This window comes from Sinocyclocheilus grahami, unplaced genomic scaffold (genome assembly GCF_001515645.1).
Source record: "Sinocyclocheilus grahami isolate Dianchi unplaced genomic scaffold, SAMN03320097.WGS_v1.1 scaffold41.1, whole genome shotgun sequence".
NCBI lineage: Eukaryota > Metazoa > Chordata > Actinopteri > Cypriniformes > Cyprinidae > Sinocyclocheilus > Sinocyclocheilus grahami.
This window is the reverse complement of record NW_015505220.1, coordinates 711,626-717,442: the sequence shown is the minus strand read 5'-3', so window position 1 is coordinate 717,442 and position 5,817 is coordinate 711,626.

The window sequence follows — 5,817 nt, the reverse complement described above, 5'->3', positions numbered from 1 at the left end:
ACACACACTTTATATTGTTGTTATATTTTGACTTTAACTTGTTATTGATCTTTATTTTTTGCCTCCAGTTTTTATGAAGATTACTAATTATGTTTTCTTTCCTTATGGCAACAACTGTGGATAATAACAAGTTGACAGAAAGGCTGAATGCTCCTTTAACCTTTCTAAAAAAGAAAAAAAGCTTTTTATGTGCAGAAACCTCTTATATCTGTCCAGAGCTCGGCAGATGTTCCTCTGCAGCACCAGGACCAGAGGAATCGGTTCAATTGTGAAGTGTTATTCCATCAGACAGAGAGCCCCGAAATCTCTGATGTGGATTTAAATTTCCGCTGGATGCAAACCAAAGCATGTCCCTGTGTCTCTCAGCAGCTCTCGCTTACCTTACAGGCAGGAATGTCTCTGCGAATGCCATAGGCGGTTTACGAGGATGTACCTCATTCCCATGCATTCTGACTGTTCCGTGAGCCGCCGTTATTTTGATTTGCCGTAAAATGTCAATGTTGTTTCTGCATTAGCTCACCTCCGATAAAATGACACGTTTCTCTCCAGCCGGATGACATCGCTTTATTAAAGCTCTATGCTTGTATCAACATTCGGGCAGCAGAAGAAAAGCGCTTGCGTTCCAGAGGGTCAATGCACCAGAGCGCTAATTTGTTGACCCTGAACGTGGAGGGGTCAGAAGTTCAAAGCCCAGCTGCTGGCGAGATAACTGAGCATGTGTGAGCGTACGTGTGTGCTCGCCTCTGTAGGGGTCATTTCCTTGAGAGCCCCTTCAAATACAGAGGATATGGCCCTCTCACTAAATCGTCCTTTAAATGGCCTGTACAGTAGAAACTCTTGAGGTGAAGGGTTACAGGAGGAATGAAGGAAAACACATGTGCTTTAGGTAGAATGTTGAAGGAACATTCTGCGTTAAATAGCTTGTAAGAGAAACCCTATTGACAGCATCTGTAGTGTAATGTTTGTTGGAAATAAGTTTCACTCATCCTTTAAAAATATTAGTCAAAGTAAGGCATTTGCAATGGAAGCACATGAGGCCAACATACACTCTTTAAAGGGGTCATAGAATGCCCATTTTCCACAAGTTGATATGATTCTTTGGGGTCTTAATGACAAGTCTGTATTATAGTTTGGTTAAAATTTCTCAATGGTAGTGTAAAAAACACCTTTTTTACCCTGTCAAAAACAGCTCTTATCAGATCAAGCAGTTTTTGTAGCATTCTCCTTTAAATGTTAATGAGCTCTGCTGACCCCGCCTCTCTCTTTCTAGCTGCTCTCAGAGAGACTGTTTACTTTAGCCGCATTCATCGTGAAACTTGCTAATTAGTACATTATTAGGAAAGGCGATTTGCAAAGATTCATTACAAAACATTATACTCGCTTCTTCTGTAGATGAGGCTGGATCATGAATGATTCATGCAAACATAGACGCATTTATGTAGACATTTCAGTTCAAACAACTTGTAAAAGTGCATGTAGCATCCTATGACCCCTTTAAGTATAGCCTTAAAGCAAGACTTAAATGTGTTAACATTTAAGCACTGTTTAAATGGAGCAGACTTTACTCAAGTTGATTAACAACTAACCAGTAGTTCATCCAACCAATTGAATTATTTAAATTAAATTAAATTAAATTAAATGTCATGTCATGTCATGTCATGTCATGTCATGTCATGTCATGTCATTTAATTTAATTTAATTTAATCATCGAATTCTGGGAAACTTAATTGAAAATGAACCTTCATTGGCCTTAAAATATTTTTTGACATTTAAAATGTGTCAAATGTAAATGACTTAAAATGTCTGAATGTCATTGCATTAGATAAAAAAATATATCAAAGCAAGTTGCACGAGCAAACAAATAATGCTGAAGCTTACTGTATTCTTTCTTTCTTTTTCTTATATTTTTCTGTTTCTATCTATCTATCTATCTATCTATCTATCTATCTATCTATCTATCTATCTATCTATCTATCTAGTCATTCACAGTTTGGCTTTTTCAAATATACATCAGCCACGATTCTGGGCACTTTAAAACTAGAAAAGTGACAGAACTCACTCATGCCATCTCAGTAGCCAACAGCATTCTTTAAAGCCATGACTCCTGACGATAGCAGTGATGCAGATGTTGGTGTTGGGTTTGCAGATTTGGCCCCATACAGGTGTGTTCCAGGAGCTGGAGAGTTGCTGAGATTATGATTTATCACCATGGAGCCCTTCCTGAAAGACGATTAACCCACATTGCCCCAAAGACTGTGCTTATAATAAGTGCACTATGAGATGTTATGGGCAAGAGACACCACTAAATAACAATAGGGACACTTAATTAAGACATCTCAGGGCTTAACTATCATCAACTCTTGTCTTAATGCAATTGCTGGTATGACATTTTCTGTAGTCTGCAGAAGAATATTGGATTTTGATGCTAAGAGCGTCTCAAATATTACAGAGCTAAAATATTTTAATGTTGCAATCCACATAAGAATATTAAGGACAGCATGATCAAATCAGAGTTTGTTGATTGTATTTTAGTGAATCTCATATCAATGTTGTCTTCCTGGTTTCATAAACACTGACAATAAAAGAGGCCTGCGTTTTTGAGTGTAGTGTATTATAAAATATGTAATGTTGTACTGTAATCAGAAAATAGTTTTTCTTGTACACTGAGAGGAATTGTTTTTTTTAAATAGTCAGCCGCACGGTCTATTTTCCGCCTCCTCCTGTTTGGGAACTGTAAACAGCGAGAAAGCGAACAAGGCCAAGGTGGGGAGCGTGTTTCAAAAAGGAGTTTGTCTGCGGTCCTGCCTCGTTCTTACGCCATGCGTGTTATGTAACGGAGGTGCCGGGGTTGAGGTCGTTGGATGAGAGAAGCAAGGCAGACGGAGAAAGAAGAACTGCCTTGAGGCACTACAGGAAGGACAGAGAAAAATGTAACCATTACTTGCCTTTAAAGGAGCCACTTTCAGAAATAAATTAGTACTCAAATGCTTGGCAAAGTGGTTCAGATACAATTTTGGAGGAGTTCTGGGAGACTCGACAGTTGAAAAATAACCTTCTGCCTTGGCCCTAAAATATATTGGGACACTTAAGACGCATTAAAAACGTCTGAATGACATTGCATTAGATAATAAAATATAAAAGCATGTGACATTTGCAAACAAACATTGCTGAAGCTTGTTTCTTAACGTTTTACAGCTAACTGGTTCCATGTGATTTTTACCAGTGGATGTATGAAGAAAATATACAAAAAAAAATAAATAAAAAATTTAGTATTTATTTTTAAACAATTGTATTATTTTAACAATTTTTATTGCTAGTAAATTTCCATAATAATTCATAAGTAACACATTCAATTAAATGTGAAATTTGGAATTAAAAGGACTAGTATGACTCATAAGTTGCTAGTAAATTTCACAAATAACTACAAAGAGTTTGCAAGAAACACATTAAACATTTTTAGATAGACTGAAATAGAATTTTGTTGTAAAATGTACTCCAATAATCTGTTTTATCTTAACTTTGATTTTTTACATTGTAAATTAATTTGTGTTTGACAACCACAAATGGTTCAAATACTATTTTTAACACTATATCTACAATTTGTTTTCATATAAAACATAAGAAAATATAGTTTGTTTTTCTTTCAAAAGTGTGTTTGTGTTGTCTTTCTTTAAAACTGATCCAACTTGGTTTGATAGTTTATGTAATGCCGTGACATTTTAAGTGTTATTCCTGCCATTGGTCAGACAATCTAATAGCTCCGCCCCCAAAGTCATGCCATTGGTTGGATGCTGTATCAGGCTGGTTGAAATGTTCATTCATTCTTTCTTTCATTCATTCATTCATGCATACATACATAAATCAGAATTAATATATACACTTTTTGGTTGAATCAACCTATGAATGGCTTATAATTACATTAAGAATTTCACAAATAATTACAAAGAACTAGCAAGTAACACATTGAATTAAACCTGTAATATTGAAGTACTGTAATAGTACTGTAAAGACTGTAAAAGTATTTTCTTGTAAAACATACTCCAATAATCTTTATTTACTTAAAAACATAGATGTTTGTTTTAATAGTGTACAGGATTTATTAATCTTAGTTAATGTTAATGTCAACCTTTGCTAATACATTTTTAAGAGTAAAAGTTGTATCTGTTAACAGTAATGCACACGGGACTAACATGAACAATGAACAGTTGTTATTTTTCTTAACTAACTAACATTAACACAAGAGAATAAACGCTATGCAAATGTCATGCTCATTGCTAGTTCATGATAGTTAATGCATTAACTGTTAACAAATGATACCTTATTGTAAAGCGTTACCCAGAATATTAATATAATCGTTGAATCACTTGAAATGTTTAAATACTGCTCGGAGACACACTTTTGGTCACTGTTCAGGTTTATAATTTTACCAGTATTTGCAACGAGAGGCAGCAATTGTTTGGGTTTGATCCCAACAGGCCCTCGTCCCTCGGCACAATCAGCGTATGCTGGTTTCGGCGTGATGCTGTTTCCACCGGGCAGAGTGGCATGATATATTGGAGGCCTTCATCCTGTGGAGAAACACTGCCTGCCACTTACCCTGATTAAAACTCCTGCTGCTTAGGATAAAGCCACCGTCACCCTGCGCTCAAGACAAATGGAGCACGAGGGGAGCAGGACATTTTTCAGACGCCATCTTTCCCCGCAAAACGCTTCTCTACAGCCTCGCCTCTGTGTAATACTTTTGAATTAATTAGGAATTTTGGTAAATGACGTAAAGTGGCTCTAATTTTTTATGTCTGCCAGGAGAACAATTACACCATTAGGAATAACAAATGACCCAACCGGGTCCACGCGCCTGTTGCCGATTTTCGAAGTGCATTTTTTCTGATGTGCCAAAACAAATAGCCAGATTTTACTGTCGGAACCATCTCTCTTGCAAATGATACGATTTTATGAGTGTTTTCCCCTTCTCATGTTTGGAACAGAGGCCCGATCCCTGGTTGCGAGACCTCATTAGAGCTGGGACGCTCTCTCTGTTCACTTTCCCATTCTTCAGGTGAACCTTAATTTACATGGAGGCGCGCTATGATCATCCCGATGCGGAGTCGCCCACTATCGAGAGATGGAGCACTCGAAGGGGCCGCTTGGCACTTGAGATGAAATTTTTGCCTCTTGAAACCTGTCAAATCTCCCGGTGAGAAGGAGAGAGGTAGTGGAGGGGGTGAGCGAGTGGAGAGGAGGGACCTGAGGTGCAAAAAATAGTATTTCCACCCTGATAAATGAGTTCTATCTTGACTGCATATGGTATATGTTTTAAAGTGCCTCCCCCCGGCCTGTGCGCGCAGGAGCCATCCTTCATAATGAGCTCGGCCTCTCTCCCTCATGTGGGGGCCCCGGCGGTTGCCAGGCAGCTGCCAGTACAGTCGCACCCCGGGTCGCCACCGATGCATCTGCGCACTGTAGCCTACAGTCATTACGTACGCTTTCTCTGACGCACAGTCGGTGCCAAGAGTGTTTGCGCTGTCATTTATATCGCCTGTCATTTCACTTTGTTTGTACATCACATCTGTGGAATCAAATAGGAGCTTTTGGATGTTTTGTCAGGTCATTTATTAAAATGTTTCATGGAACATCTAAAAATATTATCAGAAAAGTGTAAGATGCAACACAGAAAACATGCAATAAATCCACACTTGTCATGCACATCAATATGCAATCGCAAACAGACTACTTTGAAGAACTTTATGCATGCAAAAATAGTTTAATCAGACAATTGTGTAAATATATAATAAAATTATAATTATATATAAAAATAAA